Source organism: Gracilinanus agilis, chromosome 3 (assembly GCF_016433145.1).
Source record: "Gracilinanus agilis isolate LMUSP501 chromosome 3, AgileGrace, whole genome shotgun sequence".
Classification (NCBI taxonomy): domain Eukaryota; kingdom Metazoa; phylum Chordata; class Mammalia; order Didelphimorphia; family Didelphidae; genus Gracilinanus; species Gracilinanus agilis.
The window spans coordinates 495,443,975-495,469,944 of NC_058132.1; positions in this window are offsets into that span (position 1 = coordinate 495,443,975).

Consider the following 25,970-nt stretch of genomic DNA (forward strand, 5'->3'; position numbering starts at 1 on the left):
ATGTGTATATGTATGCACATATATATAACATTTAGCATTATATATATATACAATATATATATATATGATGGGAATTCATTCTACTCTCAATTTATAATGGAAAATACTTTGTCTTTCTGGTTCAAATTTTGATTGTTGATTATTACTTACAAGTTTTATTGTGAATTACTAAATATCTTTTCCTTGGGGTTGCATTTCCAAAAAAATTCTTGCTTAGTTAATTTGAGGAATATTTGAGCAATAATTTGTAAATGTTTTATCATTTCATTTAAGTTACTAGCTCTCTATTATATAATTGGATAAAATGGAATCAATTTATTATTCATGATTTGTGGGTTCTCTTATTTTCTTTATATTGTCAATTTCACCCTTGTATCAGATTAACAAATATTACATTTATTTTTTTTCTTAAAGACAGCTTATACATTTTTACTAATTAAATGGATATTTCATTTTTATATTTTCTCATTAAATTTCAGAATTTCCATGTTACCTAGTTTTTTTTCTAATTTTTTAGTTGCATATCTGCTTGATTTATGTATTTATTCTTTCTCTTTTGTTTATAAATCTGTTTAGTTTTATAAGTTTTCCCCCCATAAGTAGTTTTAGTTTCATCTAAAAAGTTGTAGTATATTTTATTATTGCCATTTTCTTTTATGTAATTATCATTTATTCCTATGATTTGTTTTTGAACTACAATTTCTTTAGTCTCCAATTATGTGTGATTTCTTTGTTCAAAGATCCTTTAGTGATTATAATTTTCATATTGATACCATCAATTTTCTTATTTAATATTTAAGATTTTCCTCATTCATTCACCACATGGCCAATATTTCCATGTATAGCTTAGTTAAATGCTTGTTTCATTCTAATTCTGTTCAGTAATCTTAAAATAACTATCATAGCTAAACTTTATAAAATTCTATTTGACTTCTTATTTTCTTATATATCTTTTTGTTAGTTTTATCTAGTTTTTACAGGAGGACATTAAAAATACCACCTATTACACTTTTGCTATCTGTCTCTCCCTGTAAATTGATTAACTTTTATTTTAAGTATTAGATGCTATACCATTTGTGTGTATGTATGTTTGTGTGACTGTGTATATAACTATCTAAATATATTGATATATATGTATATACATACACATATACATATATGCAAATAATTTAACATATGCTGCTATATACAAGATAAATAGGAAACAATCAATAGAAGACATCAAAATTGAGAAATTAGGAAAAACAATAAGCATTCATTAAATGCCTATTATGTACTTGGTACTTGGCTAAGTGTAAACTAGGAGTACAAAAAAAGGCAAAAAAGACAGGTTCTGCCCTCAGGGAGGTGACAATTGAATGGGGAAGATTACTGACAAACAAATACGCACAAAGCAAGCTCCATGCAGGATAAATAGGAAATAATTAACAGGGGGAAGGCATTAGAATTAAGAGGGCTTAGGGAGAGCTTCATGCACAAGGTAGGATTTCAACTGGGACTTGAAGAAAGCCAGAAGTTCAAGAGTCAAAGCAGAACAAGGAGAGCTTTCCAGGCATGAGAAACAGTCAGGGAAAATCTCCAGAATAAAGATATGGGAACTTCTTTTACCTGGAACAGCAAAGAGGCCAGTGTTACTGGACTGAATATTACATATTGGTGATTAAGGTGTAATGAGAGTGGAAATGCAAGTTTTGAAGTACTTTGAATGCCAAATAAAATAGAAAGTCACTGGAGTTTTTTAAATGGGGGGAGAGGTGACATTATTATACTTGTGCATTATGAGAAAACACTTTCTAATAACTGAATGCATGATGAATTGGAATTGGGAAAGAAAATTAAGGCAGGCAGAGGACCACCAGCAGCCTTGGACAATATTCCAGGTGTGGGGTAATGAGAGCCTGTATTAGAGTCGTTGCAGGGTCCAACAAAAGGTTGCACATAGGAGAGCTGTTGCAAAGGTGCAATCGATAGGTCTTGGCAACAGCTTGGGTATAAGGTAAGAGATAATGAGGAGTCCAGGATGAGTCTTAAGTTGTGAACCTGAGGTCCTGGGAGGATGGATTTTTAGCTGGGACTTGAAGTATGCTATACCTTAAGTCCCCAGGGATCCCTGTCATAGCATCACAGAGAGCAGAAAAGGGACCTCAGAGGCCACCTAGTCCTTAATCTCACTACTATACTAGGATTTACTTTTATGCTGCTGGTTTGTGATTCAAAACAATCTAACTTTTACAATATCATAAGACCTAGATCTTACAGACACTTTAGAGTTCATATAGTCCAACCCCCTAATTTTATAGATGAAGAAAGAGACCCATAGATGTAAAGTAGCTTATTCAAGGTCACACAAGCAATCAGTAGCAGAACTAGAATTTAAACTCATGCTATCTGAATGTAAATTTAGTTCTTTTCCCATTCCATCTCTATAATACTTTCATATAAAAGTGTGTGTGTTGTGAGGGAGGGAAGAATGGAGTAGGGTGGTGAGGACGAGTGGGAGGGTATTATTTTAGATATTATCTTGTATATGTTCTCAATTACATTTTTTTCTAATGAAAGGTGAAGGGTTAAATATTTTGGATCTGAAGAATAAAAGCATGGCAAGGTGGATTACAGAAATATAAAGGTTTAAATGTATCAAAAGGGTAAAGAACGAGAGTTGAAGGATTACTGGGAAATAGAAAAAAAGGCAGTGGAGTGTGGCAGGAGCCTTGTGATTAAACTAAAAACTATTGCCAAAGAAATCTGATAATATCAGACTGAATGCTAAATGTGCACATGTAGAGTGAAGGAATTTAGTGGCAGACAAGTAATCTTTATGTCTGGGTCAAGTGGAAAGAGTTATTCAATCTTCTCTCCTCAGCATCTTGTCAAAAAAAAGTCAGAAAATGGAAAATCTGCATTTACATTTAGAATGCAACAAATTTGTGAGAACATTTAAGGTAAATATCAATTATTGACTAGTGGTAGTCATAGTGAAATGTGTGGTTAAATCCCTTCTACAAAACCAAAAATATGGAAAAATAAAACAAGAAAGTAGTAGTGTCATACAAAGATGCAGTGATAGATAGACAGTGGATAATGATTTAAAATCTAGGATAACAAGGGGAATATAAGACACATAAAAGACGGTAACAAATACAGTATCTCTGACTTAGATGAAACAACAAAACAATTCTAGGCAATCCATGTTATATTGGAACCCATAGTTCATGAGAACAGGTAAGAGAGCAAACCATTGAAATCTAACATAAATGTTAAATTAAATAGTCCCTAGGAATTTCTTACAATTTAGGTGACAGGAAAGAAGAAAAGATGCTTTTCTAAAGATATTTTTTTTGGTTTAAATATATGGGGATGTGGGAGTGATAATGTTTCATTCTTAAATATTTCAGTCAATACCTTTATATTCCATGGTCCAGAATTTTTTAGAGAAATCAAACCATTATTTCACCAATTAATTATTTTATTTCTTATTTTAATTGTTTTTAATTTGCTTAAACAAAAGCTTTACAATAATATATAATTAATATTGTCCAGTTTATCTTTTATTATCATTTTTATCCTTCCTTTAGGGAAGCATTTTCTCCCAGCCTAAGCTGTAAATGACATATCCTTCCTTTTTCCTCTAATTTTTTGAAAATGAAATGACCTTATATATCATACAGGGAAGGTGGCAAGAGCAGTTAGAGAAATAACTAAAAAGATCATTGGACTTGTGGGTGCGAAGTGTGGATTTAATTTCTATCACTATGTGATGATATTGGACTTGTTATTTATCTAACAGGTACAATCCTTTATTCTTCATTAAATATGTTTCTAATTGCACTGCCTAGTTTTAGTTAGCTATGTGGAAGCCTGGGGTCAGGAAGAGGGCTATTTCAGACCATGGATATCTGACATGGTTATCTTATAGTATATATGATGACTATTTGAAAACATATCTCCAAAAAGGTAAGTTCAGACTATGTGCCAACATCTATTTCAGAGCCCAGAGATAGAGAAATTCTAGGTTGAAATCAGTAAGATCCTCCAGACTAAGTTAACAAAAGACTTTAACAATTAATGACTTCAATGCTATCTTGCTAATGGGAGAGGACCTCAAAATAACATGGAAAACAGTTCAAAAGTAAAAAATGAGAGAAGCGAAAAGATTATATAGTAAATAGAATTCCTGAATCTTATATATAACATAAGCACTTTCCTCAAGAGAATGAGAAGGTGGGAAGCACCAAGAATCATAACTGAAAACAAAATTGATTCTCTTTTAATGGACAGGAAAAAAGACAGGTTAAGGATGTGGCAGTCATTTCCAAATCAATTGTCATTGTACAGTCAAAGAACTCAGTTGACAGAGAAAAAAAATAAAAATCAATAGCACACAGGAGAAATAAAAAAATAAAAATATTTAGCACATAATTGATGAAACAACAATTTTACCTAAAAAAAACTAGCTAATGATCCTGAAAAATTGGAAATTAATAAATGTGTAGTGATATTGTCTATTACTATTTCCCAAAGGGGAAAAAATTGGTGTACTTCAACAATAATAGAAAATCCTAGAAAGCAAATCAACCAGTCTTCTTCACATTATAAAAAAAGATGGAAGAAAAGGAGATGCCAGTTTAGAGAATCCAATAATTTGTAAAAATCTTATGGAGAAGCAATAAAGAGATAAACACATTTTCAAAAAGTTTGGCGAGAGATACAATTTGATCAAAGTATTTGAGATTATTAAAGAAAGAAATTGGAAGAACAGTAAACCTGAAAAAAATGGAAAAATTCTATCAAAATTCCCATAACAATTTTTATTAATAAAAAATAAGTACTTGTAAGCTAGAGAAGGAAATAGAAATGGCATGAACATAAATAAATATAGGAATAATAGTTGTACTAAGATAAGTACTTACAGAGAAACTCCATGTGGGAAGTGATATAATTTTGGGGGCTTTGAATGATTGATTGATTGTCAGGCTATTCAAAATAGTAAGATACTAAATAATCTGGGAAAATTATGAACCTCATTACTGGAAGAAAGGAAAGAAAAAAGTGGACAAGTAAGGAAAGAAACAAGAAAAAAGAGAAAGGAAAGGAAAGAAGGAGGGATGAAATGAAGTAAGAGAAAATGTAAAAAGAGAAAGAAAAGAAAAAGAATAGAAAGCAGAAAGGAAAGAAAGAAAGGTCGAAAAAGAAAGTGTCAGAAAATGCTACATGCCTAGTGTCTTATCTTTATAAAATATTTATGAAACTCTTTGGGTTTATCATAGACCACAAAGTGGGTAAATGACTTGAATATAAAGAAGGAAACTATACGAAAGTTAGGCGAACACAGAATAGTATACTTGTCATATCTCTGGGAAAGGAAAGATTTTAAAACCAAGCTAGAGTAAGAAAAAATTACAAAATGTAAAATAAATAATTTTGATTACATTAAATTAAAAAGGTTTTGTACAAACATAAAAAATAAACTAAAATCAGAAGGGAAACAACAAACTAGGAAAAAAATCTTTATAACAAAAAACTTTGACAAAGGTCTAATTACTCAAATATACAAGGAGCTAAATCAATTGTTCAAAAAATCAAGTACTCTCCAATCAATAAATACGCAAGGGACATGAATAGGTAATTCTCAGATAAAGAAATCAAAACTATTAATAAGCACATGAGAAAGTGTTCTAAATCTCTAATAATTAGAGAAATGCAAATCAAAACAACTCTGAGGTATCACCTCACACCCAGCATATTGGCTAAAATGACAGTCGGGGAGCATAATGAATGTTGGAGGGGATGTGGCAAAATTAGGACATTTTAATGCACTGCTGGTGGAGTTGTGAATTGATCCAACAATTCTGGATGGCAATTTGGAACTATGCCCAAAAAAGCACTAAAAGAATGCCTGCCCTTTGATCCAGCCATGCCATTGTTGGGTTTGTACCCCAAAGAGACCATAGAGAAAAAGACATGTACAAAAATATTTATAGCCACACTCTTTGTGGTGGCAAAAAATTGGAAAATGAGGGTATGCCCTTCAATTGGGGAATGGCTGAACAAATTGTGGTATCTGTTGGTGATGGATTACTATTGTGCTCAAAGGAATACAGAACTGGAGGAATTCCATATGGACTGGAATGACCTCCAGGAATTGATGCAGAGTGAAAGGAGCAGAACCAGGAGAACATCATACACAAAGACTGATGTACTGTGGTAAAATAGAATGTAATGGATTTCTGTAGTAACAGTAATGCAATGACCCAGGACAATTCTGAGGGATTTATGGTAAAGAACGCTACCCACATTCAGAGGAAGAACTGCAGGAGTGGAAACACAGAAGAAAAACATGTGCTTGAACACACGGTTTGATGCGGACATGATTTGGGATGCAGACTCTTAATGACCACCCTAGAACAATTATCAATAATATGGATATAGGTCTTGATTGATGACACAGGATGAAACCAGTGGAAATGCCCGTTGACTATTGGGGACTGGGGGGTTTCTGGGGAGAGAGAGCAAGAACATGAATTATGTAACCATGGAAAAATTTTTCTAAAAATTAAAAATAATTAAAATAATTGCAACAACAAAAAAGAAACATTAAAAAATCTTTATGAAATTAATCTATAAAGGCATTAAAGAAATATTTGATGAAAGTGTGAGTAGGAAAGAGGCTTTTGAAAATTTTATTCTAAGGCAGACCACATTTTGGATTATGCTTTTCACTGAAAATCATAAAGAATATAAGATACTAATGTTCTGTTAGTCATTATATATACATCTTAAATTGGTAAAGCGAAAAGCCACTTTAATTTTACTCCAACATAATGTCTTTCATGCATTATTCAAGATAATATGACATTTCAAAACTGATCACTAACTATGATTATTCATAGCACACTAGGCAAATATATATGTATGTATATATACATACATATATGAAACTCAACAAAATAGTTTATTTTTAATGAGGTTATCCAGTATGGTTTAGAGTTTGAAGTTTTCTATACATGAGTTCCTTCAAGTGATCATGTTTGTGAATAGTTGTGCTGATTGCACCAAGCTTTGAAACATTTTTTCACATCTTTGGTGAGATCTACAATGACTAAAAGGGGTTAATCTAACTATCTACAAAAGAAAAATCAAGTGGATAAAAATTTTTATTATTAAGATTTTTTACAAAGTTGAATGAGCAACTAATAGAACTGGACCATCAAAACATATAATTTTCCTAGATATAAAGAGCACTATGCAGTTAGTAATAAACAAACTCTAAGAAGTGGGGTAGCAGATAGTTGTGGTATGCTCTAGCAACCCTCTTGATTTGATGGTTATGGGCCAAAGCTACTCTCACACCACCCCTGCTTAATAAGGAGACTCTCAGGTTTGTTTCACAAGTGGAGATTCCTCAATATGGATTAATTAGGGATGAAAATTAGAGTGAAATGTTATCTATTGAATGATCCCCAAAGGACCCCCAGCAATTTCTCAGAGCTGGGTTAAATTAACTCAAGACTCCCCACTGCCAATAGCAGAAAGAAGTTTAAAATGGAGAACAATCCACCTTCCTCCCACAACCCATGAAGATGTCTTCTCCCTCCCAAATCAGCTGCTATTCAAATCTGACTTAAATCTCAACTGGGGTTTATTCAGGTATAAAACAATCAAGGGGTAAAGGAAAGGAATATCAGGAAAAAGGATATAGGAGATTCTTTAAATCTTAATATCAGTCTCTCTCAGGGTTGGGCAATAACACAGATTTCTTCTGTAGTTTTCAATCTCAGTTAACTGACCCAGACCCCAGTAAACTCCTATCCTAAATTCTGTATCTAGCTAAAAGAAGGAATGTTTCAATCAAGGTTCAAGCAAGGTTAGTTAGCCCTCAGCGACTAGCTCCCCCATCAGAGTCCAGGCACCTTGGCCAAACTCAGAAACTGCAATATTGTATCTTCAACGTTGTTCAATGAAGTTAAAGGATCAATTGGGCTGGCTGCAGTAATTGAAGGTCTCTGGGAAACTCTCAGATTTGGAGGTTTGAGGTACTCTAGGTCCCACAGGATCTGTCCTCCCCTCCAAAGTTGAGTGAACAGAAAGTGTTTCTGTTGGATTCTTCCCACAATCCTCAGCTCTCCTTCTAATTGTCATTCTTCTTGGGTTCTCAATATTCCATCAGAGAACTTTCAAAAAGCAGGCTTGCTTGACCTTTTTTCCAAATCTTACCTAGCCTGTTACAAAACAATATTTTATCTAAATGTCTTGTAGTAAGTCAAATTATTTTCCTCAGCCTTTATATATTGTCAAATTTGTATCAGCTTAGTATCTTTAAAAAGTCTTTTGCATATGCTCTGTAAGATTTTTAGATAGATTGAGATAAATTAGTTAAATATGGTTGATAGAAAGAATCAAATAGCAGTATATTCACCATTAAAAGCAATATAGTATAATGAATAGTGCCAGTCTTGAAGTCAGGAGGGCTTGTGTTCATTGTCCCCCTCTGTCACCTAAAGGTTTTGTGAAACCTAGAAAGTTAAACTCTAAATTCCTTAGACAACTTTCTATAACACTATAAGTTCATAAGTTCCTGGTATCATTCATATCTCTTATATTTTTCTATTATCTCACATTTTGAATTTCAATCTTTTTTTACTAAGGTTTAATGCAACTTTACTAGTAACATGAATAAATAATTTAAATACTTACATACCCTTTATATAGGTGTTTGCACAACTGCATCAGAAACTTTTAAAGAGAAAACTTGCTTTAGGCTTTTGACCTTGGAAAGATTTGCTTATACGAATTTTCCAAAATTTGGGGGGGAAATGAATATGATTTGGTGGAAGCCAATAGCATCTTGGAAACAGCTTCCCATATTGAACTGCCAAGAGCTATGTTTTGAGTGTGGAAGAAATCAGAAAAGCTTAAGAAGCAGCCTATCACAGAACAAAGAGCTATTTAGGCTCAATTCCCATTTTGAGTCATTCATAACTTTTCAAAGAGTTTGGAAACTTGTGACAACAAGTATTTCTGAGGGAAAAAAATCTTAAACCTACTGTCTGAAGGAAAATTAGAAAGTAAAGCTTGAATTTTTATAAAACAATCATGAACTTAGCATTGCACAAAGAACCTTAGAGAATACCGTAGTCACATAGTTCTATAGTTAGAAGGAATCTCAGAGGTAATCTGATACATTATATTAATTTTTCAAATGAGGAAACTGAGACCTCAAAAAGGAAAAGGATTTGTCAAAAATTACACAGATAGTAAATGGCAAAATCAACATTCGAATCCAAGACTCCTGATATCAAATAAATTATACTACTCCTGAATCTTTATTTATCTTTAATACTCCTGAAAAATAGGTAGCTTAACATTTACAATATTAAAAATCTATGCTATCTTTTCTGAAGTTAAATTTAACTTTACTGAATATTTTAGAAGAAATCAAGGAATAATATAGATATATAATATATGCTGCTTTGTACTCAAATATTATCTCTTTGAAGGACAAAAGAGAAGTGACAAAAATACACAGCTTCAGAATAATTTTAAATTTCTTTACCTTAATAATAATTTGTTTTCAATATAGAAAGAGAATAACAAGTAGAAAGTTTAGAGGATAGTGTAAATGATGTCCTTATCACCCCAAATCCTCCAAAAATACAAAAATAGAAAATAAAATACCTCAAAATGAAGGAAAGCAGGAGGGGCACATCTCACTGGGGTGAGAGGAGAGAGTGGTACAATAAGTGCTGCTTTGGGGGAGCTTGGAGAGCACATACCAGTGCAGCCATACTCACTGCCAAGTGGCCTGAGGCGACAAATCTGCAGAGCATGAAACAGCACAATACAGGAGACAACAGGGAAACTAAAGTAGGGGGAGCAGAATCCAACTTCAACAAGCCTCTCAACAAATAGCCAGCCAATTCAACTGTTTGGTGCACAATGAGAGATACAAAGACAGTTGGACCTACCCCAAACACCAGAGAAAGCTACAAAACAAACCTGAAATAGTTCTCCCTCCGCTCCAAGAGCAGAGTGGAACCTCAACAGATAGACAAAGAAAAGTAATGAGGAATAATAGTTAGAAAAATTAGTAAAAGACAAAGAAAAAAACAATCTTAGAATTACCTTAGTGATGGGAAACATCAACATATGAACTCAGAAGAAGATAACAATGGGAAATGAAAACAAGTGAAGCCTCAAAGGAAAATGAGAAAAATGTTATGACCCAAATGACCTCTTAGAAGAACCTGAAAAGATTAATAAAAAGAAAGGAAAAGAAAAGAAAAGAAAAGATAGAAGTATTTACAACTTGGAAACTAGAATGGGGCATTTGGAAATGGAGACAAAAAAGAAAAAGAAAAGAAAAAACACTGAAGAAAACAATTCTCTAAAGAATAAAAATTGTCAAATGTAAAGGGAGACAAAAAAATCCTAAGAAAATGACTCCTTGAAGATTAGAAAGGCTCAAATGGAAAAAAAGAAACACAAAGGCTTAAAGAAGAAAATATCATCTTAAAATTAGAATTGAGCAAACAGAAGCTAATGACTTGATAAAGAATCAGAAAATAATAAGACAAGATCTAAAGAATGAAAAAATAGAAGGAAATTTGGAATACCTCACCTGAAAAATAAATGACCTGGAAAATAGATCCTTAAGAGACAGTCTAAGAATCTTCAGAACACCTGAAAGCTATGATAAAAAAAAGAGATGTTACAAGAGATCATTAGGAAAAACTGCCTTGATATTCTTGATCAAGAGGGAAAGATAGAAATTAAAAGAAAATATCAATCACCTCCAGACAGATACCTTAATATAAAATACCTCAGAACTATAATAACAAAAATCAAAACCAAGAAAAAAGAACTGAAAACAGAATAAATAAATAAAATTAAACTAATTAATTAACTAATTAGTTAATGATAAAATAAATAAAAATAAAAGTAAGAAGACCTTTGAATTAATAAATATTACAAGGAGCTGGTTTTATGAACAAATAAATAGATAAACTACTGATTCGCTTGATTTTAAAAAGGAAAGAACAAAAACAGATTACCAGTGTCAAAAATGAAAAAGGTGAAATCAGAACCAATGAAGAAGAAATCAAAGCAATTATTAGAAGCTGTTTTGCCCACCTATATATCAATAAATCTGACAATTAACTTAAATACATGCATATTTACAAATATATAAACTGCCCAGATTAACAAAAGAGAAAATATAATACTTAAACAACTCCATCACAGAAAAAGCAATTGAACAAACAATTCCCTAAGAAAAAGGCACTGGGGTCAGATGATTCACAAATGAATTCTACTGTTACTTTGTGCTTTGAACTATAACTATAACTAATCTTAAACATCTTATTACAACACTAATAACATTCAAAGAACAATCAACTCCAAAATACATAAACTGTTTGGAATAAAAAGAAAAGAAGGAATTAATCCAAATTCCTTTTATGATACAAATATAATATTGATGCCTAAATCCAAAAGATCTAAAACTGAGAAAGAAAATTATAGACCAATGTCCTAACTACTGAAGCTAAAATTTTAGATAAAATACCAATAAACATATCCCAGTATTATATCATAAGACTAATATAGTATGAACAGGTGGGTTTTAATCAAGAAATGTAGGGATTGTCCAACATTAGGAAAGCTTATCAGTTTATGTGATGATATCAATAAGAAAATCAACAGAAACCACAGAATTATCTCAATCAATTCAGAAAAAGTCTTTGACAAAATATGAAATCCAACCTTTGGGAAAACTTTATAAAACACTGGAATAAAATAAGGGTCCCTTAAAGTGATAAAGGACATCTATCTAAAACAAAGAGCAAGCATTATCATTAATGAAGATAAAGTAGACTCTTTCCCCAAAGATCAGAGGTGAAGCAAAGTTGCTAATTAACACCACTATTATTTAATATTATACTAGAAAAGTTATCTACAATAATAAGAACAGGAAAGGAAATTGGAGGAATTAGAATTGGCAATGAGGAAATAAAATTATCACTCTTAGCAGATGATATGATGGTACACATAAAGAACACCAAAGAATCAACTAAAAAAATACAGTGTATAGAGATCCAGCTCTGTAACCAGAGACTAATCTGAATGGCCTAGGGTGGAAGCATGGCTTGTTAGCTCATAGTACTCCGAAAAATACTGAAGTAGCCACTTTATTATAAAGGAAATTAAATATCCCCTTCCCCAAAAAACCCAAGAAAGTTTCCCACAGTTACAGAGAGCAAGATTTTTACTATAGTCAAAACAAATCCTTAGAAGCCTCCAGGCGTAGCCAAAAAACTTATGCTAAACTATGAACTACATGTGTTATCTTTAAGTGGAGCCTGGGACATCTCCATTAGGTTGGAAAGCCCCATCAGTTTCTTGGCCTTGATGGTATTAAACAATTTTTTGAGCCTCATTATTTTACTTTAATTCTGGGTAAAATGCCCTGCCAAGGGTTCGACCTTGGCCGTACCAGCCATCTGTGTTCTCGGGCAAAGGGGAACAGAGTTAACCCCCTCCTGCTGGAGTGCTGAGAGCCCAAAGCTTTTTCAATAAGACTATAATGCATTTTGAAAGAAGGTGAGAATTATGAAAGGAATCAAAAGAGGAATCTCAGATTTTTATCTTAGATATCCCACACCTGTCTCGTCCCGCAGTCCTGATAGGAAGGAAAGCCAATACACAGCTCTGCCGGTCTGTATTGATCTTTTGAGGGGGTCCAGATAAAAATATCTACTTGAGATTCTAATTTCTCTTATTAGCTCCTGACAACAGTGAACAATTCTAGCCAAATTTCAGGATACATAGTAAAACCACATAAATGATCAGCATTTATTTCTATCACAAAGTTAAACAGCAATAGATAGAAAGGAAAATTCTATTTAAAATAACTGTAGACACTAAAAATACTTACTAATATACTTACCAAAACAAACCTAGCATCTATATAAACACAACAATAAAACACTTTTCACACAAATAGTCAGAACTAATCTCTGGGAAAATAATAATTATTCATTGATAGGCTGAGCCAATATAACAAAAATGAAAATCCTATCTAAGTTAATATATCTATTCAGTTCCAGACCAATCAAACTACCTAAAAAGTATTTCTAAAGCTAGAAAAATAATAACAAATTCATCTAAAAGAACAAAATTTCAAGAATATCAAGATAATTAATTATAAAAAAAATATGATGGAAGGAGGCCTATCCATACCACATCTAAAACTATAGTATAAAGGAGTATTTAACAAATCAATCTGGTACTAACTAAGAAATAGATTATTGAATCAGTAGAATAGCTTAGTTAATGGCCATAGTAACCTCATGCTCAGTAAACCCAAAGATACTCTCTTTAGTGGGAAGAACTCCCTATTGACAAAACTTGCTAGAAAAACTGGAAAAACAACATGGCAGAAACTGGGTATAAACCAATTTCTCACACCATATACCAAGATAAAGGCAAAATGGATATTTCTTCTAGGAGAAAAATGGGGACACCATAAACAAATTAGGTGAACATGGAAACCTCTACCTGTCAGACTTATAGATAAGCAAGAATTTAAGATCAAATAAGAAATAGAGAACACCAAGAAAAATGAAATGACTTATGTTATATTACATTTAAAAAGTTTCTGTACAAACAAAACTAATGCATCCCAGATTAGAAGGGAAACAACAAATATGTATGAGTGTGGGGATTTTATATCAAGTGTCTCTGACAAAGGTCTCATTTCTCAAATGTATAGAGAACTGAGGCAAATTTTTAAGAATACGCAACTATGGATACCTTTTGACCTAGCAATATTACTGCTTTGTCTGTATCTCAAAGAAATCAGAGATGGGGGAAAGGACCAATTTGTTGAAAATATTTTTAGCAGCTACAAAGAATTGGATACTGAGGGGGATTTCCATCAATTGGGGGATGACTGAACAAGGTGTGGTATATGATTGTAATGAAAAACTATTGTGCCATAAGAATTGATAAATAGAACAAGTTCAGAAAACCTAGAAACATTTATAAGAACTGCTGCAAAGTGAAATGAGCAGAAACAGGAGAAGAGTATATTCACTAACAGAAGTATCGTAGGATGATCAATTGTTAAAGACTAAACTATTATCAGCAAAACAAAGTTCCCCACCAGACTGATGATAAAACAAACAAACAAACAAACAAACATAAAAACCCAATATCCAAAGCCAAAGAAGGAACTATTGGAATCTGCATGTAGATCAAAGCATGCTATCTTTCACTTTCATTCATGAGTTTTTTTTATTACATAAGTGATGTATGTCTTCAATTACAACATGGGATATTTACAAATCTTTATTGAATCCAAGTACTAATGTAACCTGTATCAGACCATTTATTACCTGGAGTTCTGAGGTGGGGAGGGAGAGAGAGATATAATCAGAATCTCAAATGTCAGAAAACAATTATCAAAAATTGTTTCTAAATGTAATTTTTAAAATTCAATAGACTCAATTCATAAAAAGAAAGAAGACTGAAGTAGTTATTGCACATTCTATGTTCTAAAGTTCATGCATTTAATTAATATAAAATATTTCACACTTAAGTTCGAATCTTTTCACATATATTTAAGGTACAATTCTCAGTCTGGTTTCTAAACCTAAAACATATTCAAAGCAAAGATTTCAAAAGGGAAGGAGGACTACTAGAAATGTGTCTCTAAGTATTCTAGATGTTGATAACAGCAATAAGTGATGACATCAGGTTATTAGAGAGTAAAAGAAAACTATTAACCTCAGACAATTTTGTGTAGCATTACATTCAAGAACATGCCATTATAGATCTTGAAAACATCACTGAATTATTTTTTTACAATATAAATCATGATAAATTCAAAATTACGACCCTTGGTTATTAAGGAAAGGTTCAACTCTATGTAGGATACATTTAAGCCCATATTAGAACAAATAATGAATCCCATGAAGTATTCGTATTCAGTTTTTTACTACTTATTTCCATCGAGCTGAAACCAATGAAGATATTTGCATAATTATAACTTTGAATAGTAGGAATTCAAATACATGGGGCAACTTCACAGAATTTATTATTTGCATTAATCGAGTCCTGACTGCATTCATTCTAAGAAGGAAGGAAATTGCAACTTATCTTGGGTAAAAATAATCATTATGTCAGCAGTCTTTCATTCCTATTTGACTTCTATTATATTTACACTGATTTGCAATATAATTATTTGTCTATAGATATCTGTATATCATCCATATACTAATAGTCTGTTTAACTTTTCCTTGTATTATCAGAACCTAGGCCAAAACAATATGAATTTTAAAGGCTTAATACTGATAAATATTTAGTAACTTGAAGTATAATATGCTTTTGAAAATATTTCTATCCAGTGAACATTTTTTAAGTTTGTGAAGCTTTAAGTAGGAAGCTTAAAGTATTTAGCTGTATAAAAAAACTGAGAAGTCTAGAATGCCTGGATAACCCAAAATTAACTTCAATTTCATTCACATGAGAAACTAATGGATGAGTAAAGTGCTGTTGTTGTTCTCCCTTTGTTTTCAAGAAGACCAAAGGCATCCTGATGGGTGAGGTCTTGACTTGCCAGTGAATTGGATTTTAGTGAAGTAGAGTTATAGAAATTCTTTATTAAAGCAAGTGAACACTGTTTTTGCAATTTACAGTCAGAGAATAACCTAGAGATCTGAGAAGTTAATCAATCAATATACATTACGATGTACCTATCATGGAACATGCAATGTGTGAAGTATTGTACTAACATACCAAGAGTACCACAAATAGTATGTGTCTCCTTTGAGTCTCAGATACTTGCTTAGTGCTGTGAGAGTTTGAGCAAGTGACACAACCAGTATGAAGCAGAAGGAGGACTGAAATACAAATCTCTATCCACTACAATATACTACTTTACATTTATGATACAAAAATATATATAATATAATTCAGTTTATTTTTCATCTCACCATGTTCATATCTAAAGTGGACACAGCTGAGGTCTTGAATGACTTCTTCCATGAAAATGATATCCAGGTCAGGATCTGTTGTAATATATTATTTCTACTTAAGGAATTAGGTAGAATGAGAGTGGGCAAGTTCTATAGTTTTATTACTCCAGCTTACCTTTCCCTTAACTCTTCCTTCTTGCTGAAATGGGCTTCCCTTCCTCCTGAGACTTTAAACTCTCACTTAAATCCAGCTTAAGTCAAACAATTTAAAATGCCAATGAGGTAAAAAAAATCCTCCTATTTTTCTTTCATGAACTCAATAAAGTAGCCAAATAATATTTTAAAGTCTTCCTCTATTACTTTTTTAGCCTTTTTTGGCCCCTTGTACAACATTTTGAATATTTAGCTGTTTTCTGTTATTTTCACTATTGTTTTAGTCCACTTCCTTTTTCAATAATATATTTCCTAACCATCTCCATGCCATGGTACTTATAGCTTTATACTTCATCTCCTACAAGAACTCAATCTCCCATCTTGGGCCCCTGGGTTCTGAATGGTAACCATTCATCTTATCCTGTCTTGACTATAGGCCCACCACAGTGACTTCCCAATCAGCTTCATGTCATACTACTCTTGTTCAAATCTCCTCCTTCATTTCCAACTCTGATTATAATATCAGTAATGTAAAGGTGAAATTTTACTGGTGTGCAGCAGAAACCCAAGAAAGCAGGGTTAGTTGAAGATAGTTGGAACCAGGAGTATAAAAGGGGGAACCCCCAAGGAAGAGGTGTTGGTGTGGGGGAGCTGGAAGGAGAAGGAGGTGGAAACCTGCAACTCCTGGATCAAGATTACTCAAAGCCTTGTTGTCTAGTCCAACAGTTTCTGTGGCCATCTTTGGATTCCTACCAGGACTGATCCTGCTCTATTTCAACAGCTAATAGAGTTAGAGACTCTCTACCACCAATATTATCATCTGTCCCCTTTCAGTCATCCCTCTAGTGATCAATAATTTTACCTTGTGACAGGAACAAGGATTTTAGTGGGGAGGGGGAGAGAAACTCAATTTGGGGCAATTTGCCCTGATTGAGCCAGGGACTCCTTAGGCATCAACAGATAAATCATTAGTTGTCTCCTATATCCTCTTCCCTTCGTCACTTATCCCTTCCCTTTGATCAACCCTATTATTAAAGATATATTATAAAGTCAGATAGTATTTGGTCCAACTAGCAAAATAATCAAGGAAGTGAACAAGCCCACTACCTTACCTGAGAAGGTTCCTCCATCTTGCCAACTGAATTTCAGTTGAAACAGGGAGGTTCTCTGTGGGGAGGTTTGTCTGGCTAATACTGGCTGGGAACATCACAGTATGAAAAGAGATACTTCCATCAACAGGGAAATAGATCCTCTTTCTACTACAGGGTAGCAGGAGTGATTCCACTCACTCTTTTTAGGGAAGCCGTCAACTAAATACCCCCTAAGTAATCAGGCTGCTTCAGTGGTGACTAGAGAGGGGATTCCACTCAGACCTTCTCTCTCTCCGACCCATCCCCAGCTGAGGCATCTTCCTTTTTACAGTAGTCAAATCTGTGCTATAACTCCTGGAAAAAAATCATATTAATCTTTTCCTAATGATACAAGTCACCACTGTTTGACTTCCCAGGCCAAAACACTTCTCCCTGGACTCTGACATCTATGTATGTATCTATATCCTAATCCTCATTCTGTCTGACTTAATGGTCCAAAAATGTTATGCCTGCCTATGCATATTTATTCTCTGTTCCTCCAGTCTATATATCTGTAGCTAGAAATAAAGGCAGATAAATTAAGACATCCACATAGATTTCTTCTTTTAGAATGTATACTTCTTGAGGATAGGAACATTACAAGGTTCCCTCACTTGCTTATTTCACTTCTTTGCTTGAATTATGTCCTCAGTGCTCTGCATATTTCTTGGATTAATAAATACTTTTTCTATTAATTTGTTAATCCATTCTTGAGTAGTACTTTATACAAATGCATTATTGGCAAAATGTGTAACTATGCCTTTCATAAATCTTTCCTTTGTTGTTTGGGTCAACTACAATACTTATTGCTTAGGGTAGTGATGGGCAAACTTTTTAAAGAGAGGGCTAAAGTAAAGGAAATGTTCATCTGTCCGGCTGTTTCTAAGGTAACTCTTTTGAACATTCATTGTATTTTATCTTACTCATTGTATTCATCAGATTAGGAATAATGTCACCCTGTGGATATAAAATTCTAGGAGGCTGCATCTGGCACACCTGCTGTGGTTTGCCCATCACTGGCTTAGGAAATATAGCATTCATGAATTCACAGCTAGATAGCATCCCCGAAAGGATATGGGTATTTTCTTACAGGAACAAATTTTAACATCATTGAAATTGCATGTTAATTGAACAAATGGCATCCAGTACAATCCATTCTTCCTAAACTCAATATTAGTTATTGCTCATTATATAAGATCGTATTTGGATTATTAAACTCATGGGTTAAAAATTCTAGACAATGCATTTAAAAAAATAATTTTTAGGGGGCAGTTGGGTTGCTCAATGGATTGAGAGCCAGGCCTAGAGACAGGAGGTCCTAGGTTCAAATCTGACCTCAGACACTTCCCAGCTCTGTGACCCTGGACAAGTCACTTGACCCCCATTGCCTACCCTTATCACTCTTCTGCCTTGGAGCCAATACACAGTATTGACCTCAAGACGGAAGGTAAGGGCTTTATAAAAATAAGCAATTAAATAAATAATAATTTTATCTTACTTTTTAAAATATATATTTAATTAATTTAGAATATTCTTCCATGGTTACATGATTCATGTTTTTTTTCTTCCCCTACTCCCACCCTACCTCCTCCAGAGCCAACAAGCAATTCCAATGAGTTTTCCATGGAACATTGTTCAAGACCTATTTCCACATTATTACTATTTGCAATAAAGTGATCACTTAAAATCAATATCTCCAATCACATCCCCATTGAACCATGTGATCAATCATATGTTTTTCCTCTCTATTTCTACTCCCACCATTTTTTCTCTGGATGTGGATAGCATTCTTTCTCATAAGTCACGCAGAATTGTACAGGATCATTTCATTGCTGCTAGTAGAGAAGTCTATTACATTTGATTGTGCCACAGTGTGTCACTCTCTGTGTACAACATTCTCCTGGTTTTGCTCCTTTCACTCTGCATCAATTCCTGGAGGTCATTCCAGTTTCCATGGAATTCCTCCAGTTCATTATTTCTTTCAGCCCAAAAGTGTTCCATTGCTATCAAATACTGCAATTTGTTTAGCCATTCCCCAATCAATGGGCACCCAACATTTTCCAATTCTTTTGCCACTACAAAGAGCACAGCTATAAATATTTTTGCACAAGTCTTTCTCCCTATCATCTCTTTGGAGTTTGAACCCAGCAGTGATATGGCTAGATAAAAGGACAGGAAGTCTTTTAAATTCCTTTGGGCATAGATCCAAATTGCCTTCCAGAATGGTTGGATCAATTCACAACTCCACTGGCAATGCATTAGTGTCCCAATTTTGCCACATCCCCTTCAACATTTATTACATACCTTTGCTGTCAAACTAGTCAATCTGCTAGGTGTGAGGTGGTACCTCAGAGTTGTTTTGATTTGCCTTTTTCTGATTATGAGAGATTTAGAACATTTTTTCATGTGCTTATTGATAGTTTTGATTTCTTTATCTGAAAACTGCCTATTCATATCCCTTGACCATTTATCAATAGGGGAATGGTTTGATTTTTTTGTACAATTGATTTAGCTCAAATCTATTGAGAAATTAGACCTTTGCCAGAAGTTTTTAAGATAAAGATTTTTCCTTCTAATTTTGATTGCATTGATTTTGTTTGTACTAAAACTTTTTAATTTAATGTAATCAAAACTATTCATTTCAAATTTTGTAATATTCTATATCTTTTATTTGGTCTTAAGTTCTTTCCTTTCCCATAGATCTGACAGGTACACTATTCTATGTTCATCTAATTTACTTATAGTTTCCTTCTTCATATTTAAATCATTTACCCATTCTGAATTTATCTTGGTGTAGGGTATGAGAAGTTGATCTAAACCTAATTTCTGTGATACTGTTTTCCAGTTTTTCCAGCAGTTTTTGTCAAATAGTGAGGTTTTGTACCAAAAGCTGAGATCTTTGAGCTTACCTCAAAGATCTATCTTGCTGAGGTCATTTGCACCAAGTCTATTCCAGTTATCCTCCCTTCTATCTCTTAGCTAATACCATGTTGTTTTGATGAATACTGCTTTATAGTACAGTTTAAGATCTGATACTGCAAGGACCCCATCTTTCACATTTGTTTTCATTATTTCCTTTGATATTCTTGACCTTTTGTTCTTCCAAATGAACTTTGTTATATTTTTTTCTAATTCATTATAAATGTTTCTTGGTACTTTGATAGGTATGCCACTAAATAAATAAATTAATTTGGGCAGAATTGTCATTTTTTTATATTAGCTTATCCTATCAATTTGCAATTAATGTTTTTCCAGTTATTTAGATCTAGTTTTACTTGTATCAAAAGTGTTTTGTAGTTGTGTTCATATAATTCCTGTGTCTGTCTTGGAAAATAGATTCCTAAATATTTTATATTGTCTAGTGTGATTTTAAATGGAATTTCTCTTTCTAACTTGCTTCTGGGCTGTGTTATAAATATACAGAAATTCTCATGATTTGTGGGTTTATTTTCTATCCTGCAAATTTGCTGAAGTTTTTGATTATTTCCACTGGCTTTTTAGTTGATTCTCTAGGATTCTTTATGTAGACCATCATTTCATGTACAAAGAGTGATAGTTTAGTCTCCTCACTGCGTATTTTGATACCTTCGATTTCTTTTTCTTCTCTAATTGCTACTACTAGTGTTTCTAGTACAATGTTAAATAATAGAGGTGATAATTGACTTCCTTGCTTTACTCCTGGTCTTATTGGGAAGGCTTCTAACTTATCCCCATTACAGATGATGCTTGCTGATGGTTTTGAATACATAGTGTTTATTATTTTTAGTTAAAGCCCATCTATTCTTATACTTTCTAAAGTTTTCATTAGGAATGAGTGGTGTATTTTGTCAAAGGCTTTTCCTGCACCTATTGAGATAACCATGTGATTTGTGTTTGGTTGTTGATATGGTCAATTATATGGATAGTTTTCCTAATATCAAAGCATTCTTGTATTCCTGGTATAAATCCACCCTGATCATTATGAGTAATACTCATGATAACTTGCTTGTATCTTTCTTTTTAAAAAATATAATAGTTTTAAAACATTTCCTCCTAGATATGAGGATCAAAAATTTACTTGAAAGGTTTCATCATCCAAGTCCCAGTTATACACCTCTAATCAGCTTTAGAAAAGAATGAGTTGAAAAAAGTTGAGACCATGTAACTCTTCCAGAAAGCCATGCTGTTTATGTTTACTGAAAATCAAGATGAGATTGTTTATGTACTTGACTTCCCTTTCAAGGAGATTAGAAGATCACTGTGATTTCCAATGACTTAATTGGAAATATTCTAAAGTCATCATAGAAATGTTTAATATGAGGTAGTATTTGCTGTGGATATTTCCAAAAACTATTCCTAAATATTAATTTGTTTTAAAAGCAGCTAAATAACATTAATCAATTCAGTTAAATGAGTCCTGCTCATTTAGTCTTTTCTTTTTCTCCTCAAAGTGTGTGTGTGTGTGTGTGTGTGTGTGTGTGTGTGTGTGTGTGTGTGTATCCATACTTCAGGGAAGCTCACTGGACTCAGTGAACTATAAAGCAGTCTGGCATTCAAATATATATAGTTCTAACTATAAACCTTACACACACACACAAGTAATGAAAAAAGCAAACATTTATTAACTTTCTTAATATGAAAGACACTACTAATTGGAAGTATACAAAAATAAAGACAGAATAGTGTCTGTTTTCAAGTTTACAATCTATTCAAGACAACATATCAATGGATGAGTTATTGCAAAATATATGTAAACTAAATTTTTAAAAATATAATGAGGATAGTTCTAAGAAGAAAAGAATCATGAATGGACTCTTGTGTGAGAGGATCCTAAAGCTGAACTTTATTTTTTTGTTTGAAAAATTTTATTTAATTAATTAATTTAGAATATTTTTCCATGGTTACATGATTCATGGTCTTTCCCTTCCATTCTCCCACCCTCCTCCCATAACCAATGAACAATCCCACTGGGTTTTACGTGTGTAATTGATCAAGACCTATTTCCATATTAATATATAAATTAGGGTGATCTCTGAGAGTCTAAATCCCCAATTATATCCCCATCAACCCATGTGATTAAGCAGTTGTTTTTCTTCTGTGTTTCTACTTCCACAGTTCTTCCTCTGAATGTGGATAGCATTTTTTCTCATAAGTCCCTCAGAGTTGTCCTGGATCATTGCATTGCAGCTAGTGGAGAAGTTTCTTTGTGCCACAATGTATAAGTCTCTGTTTACAATGTTCTCCTGGTTCTGCTCCTTTCACTCTGCATCAATTACTGGAAGTCGTTCCAGTTTACATGGAATTCCTCCAGTTCATTATTCCTTTAAACACAATAGTATTCCATCACCAACAGATAACACCATTTGTTCAGCCATTGCCCAATGGAAGGGCATCCTTTCATTTTTCAATTTTTTGCCACCACCAAAAGCGCTAACACTGAATTTTAAAGCTGAAAAAAGCAATGGGATCCAAGAGAGAATAATTAAGATGGATCATATTCTAGGCATAAGATACAATCTGAACTAAGGCCTAGAGTAAGAGATGGAATATTACAAAAGTGAGGAATGATAAGTTGATGAATTGTCTGGAATATAGAAAGCATAAGGGAGATTTTAATTAAAAAGGTGTAAAAAGATAGACTAAATTCAAACTGTAACTTTTAGATGTGGGAAATGGTGGAGGGGAGTTGTCAAAGATGGCTCTGGTGCTTTTTGAGTGGGCAACTGGGAAAATGATGCTACTGAGAGATATGTTGGAGGACAAGCAATAAACAAAACCAGTTTTTTCCCATTTTTACCTGATAGGTAAGAGCTCATAACAGTTGTTAACTCATTTACCTCAGAGGATGGGTTTTATTATTCCTGAAAAGTATATCTAGTAGTTTGAATTTCTTAAAAAATGTGTTATATAAATATTCTTCTTTAGTTCTTTAGAACTTGGAAGTGTCAAAATCTCACATTCTATTTGATTTTATTTTTTAAATCACCTAATATACATATTTCTATCTATAAGCTATACACATACAAGAAAAGAGAAAAATATCAGGATAAAGCATACACAGGAAATCATCCCAAATGATATGTAAAATAAAATGATACAATTTTGAAGGTAGAATTAGCATTGAGGAGGGATTGGTTAAAAATATAGACTTTAAAAATAAGAATAAGCAATTATTTAAGTCAAATGACAAAGTAACAAAAAATAAAACAAATGAAACAATAAAAACATGTCTAAATGCAAACAGAATGAGAACATAGGATCTATACAATATTTTTAATTTACCATATATACAATATCTTTTTTTATTCTAAAGAGAAATCAGGTATGTAACTATTCATCGTGATTTGCCCTTAGACATTTCATGACTGTTTCTACTGGCTCAGTTAAGCATAAATTTATAGATTTTATGGTTAAGGGAGCTTGAGATGAGATGCTGAATTCTCTTTAGTTAGTCCTGTCACTTTTTTTGGGGGGGCACCATCTGCTGTCACCTTACAGAACCCAAATTATGTTATAAAAGTAAAAACAAGAAAAATATGCATTTAATCTTGAATGGGAAATATTTTCCAAGTATATTAATTTGAAATTGTTGTTATTCTACCCACATGAATCCTTGAGAATGAGAAAGACCAGATAATAATACATTAATATTCAATAAAATATGATATATTCCACAAAGATTTATTGTATAACTACTCTGTGTGAAGAATGTCTGCTAGTCATTAGATGAAATACAAAATTTAAATAAGAATCCCTTCCTCATAGAGAATGCAAAATAATAAATAAGCAGTCTGGTAGTGCCAACTTAATTGTTCATTCCTAAGACTTTATTTTTTTCAGAGACATTCATTGAGTCTCTCCATGGAGCCTGTCGGAAGGGGAAACACAAACAAAGGGGCAATGTGTCATTATATTATCTAAGGTAACACAATATCTTTATTGAATTAATTAGCTAGTCTGATGACTTCTTATCTCAGAAGCTTTGGATTACCTTTCATACCTTTGAAAAATTTGGGCATTTTTATTGTATGACCTAAGTTAAATTCTGATGAGGATCTAAGCCACACTTCAGTAGTAAATGTTATGCATAGTGGACAGTTTAAAGTCTATTAGTACATAAGAGAAATTTTCAGTATATCCCTCTAATAAGGCATTATATTGTGCCCCAATAAGCCTGAAATATTCAAACAACTCTTCTACCCATTTCTGCCTAGTTAAATACTATTCAGCGTTGAATGACCAACAGAAATATTACATTTCCCATGAAGCCATTCTGGTTCAATTCAACCAGAAAAGACATTATTCTCTCAAATTCCTGATTATTTTGCTTGATTCTCTAACAACACTAAAAATATACTGCATTTTTTCCATTCATGTATTTGTTCCTTATCTTCTCCTAGACAAACATAATTGACTTGAGAGAAGAAATTATGCTTTATGTAGCTTTATATATTTTCATTTCTTTCATAGCCCACTGAACAAAGCAGACACTACACAAATATTGGTGAATGAGTGAAATAAAAAATGTTAGTTAATTTTTTCTTCTTCCTTCTGCCTGTCATTGTTGTTTTTCTCCTTCTCATCTAAAAGACTGACAAAGATTTAAAAAATCAGTGGGGGCAGTGATGGTAAAAAAAGTACAATCAACTGGGAAAAAAACCTTCTTATATTATCCTTGATAACAGTCTTTTATCCAAGAAATATAATTAACAAATACAAATTTAGTTTTAAATGCCAATAAATTAATGGAATCCAAATTCTAAATATATAAAAATATTTTAAATACTAACTGGAGAAATGTAACTTGAGCAACTCTGGATTTTTACACATATACATTAGGTAAATGTTAATATCAAAAGAAAAAAGGAAATAACACTTCTTGGAGTAACTTGGAAAATTATCCTTTATAGGAGCTGTATTGGTTCTGTCACCCTGGAAAGCAATTTGTAATTAACTCCCTAACAAATTTAAAGTGTGCTTATCTTTTGATCCAGAAATACTAAAGGTAAGACTATCTACCAAAGAGATAAAAGAAAAACAGAAAGGGTGTATATATGCAAGAAATAGTTATTTCTTTTTTGAGGGAATAAATAAATGGAAATTAAGAAATTGCCTATCCATCTGAGAATGGTTAAATAAATTATGTTACATTTGCAATAGATTATTATGATGAGTACAAGAAATAGTGAAAAGGGTGGTTTTATAGAAACTTCAGAGGACTTGAATGAACTGATATAAAATGAAGTCAGCAGAGACAGAACAATTTCATAAAATCAAAATCATTGTAAAAGAATTATTTTGAGAGTCAAGAATTCTGATCAATTCAGTAGCTGAGCATGAATAACCAACCAATAAACATATTAAATGCTCTGTGAGAAGAGCTGGAGATACAAAAAAGAGGCAAAGGGTAGTAGCCCCTCCCCTTTAATAAGAAGACAACATGTAAAAAATATATATACTAAGCAAGCTGTATACAGATTAATTTGAAATAACAAAAGGAAGGCCCTGGAACTAAGAGGGGTTGGAGAAGGCTTTTTGTAGAAGATGAGATTTTAGTTGGAATTTAAAGGAAACTAGGAAATTCCATAGTCATAGCACAAGAGCAAAAGGGACATGATGTACAGTCAGAAAGTTTGCTGTAGTCAAGTGATGAGGTGGTTTTTTTTGAACTTCCAGGAAGCCAGTGTCACTGGAACTAAGTTCCAATGTTGTGGAGAAAGGTATAACAAAACTG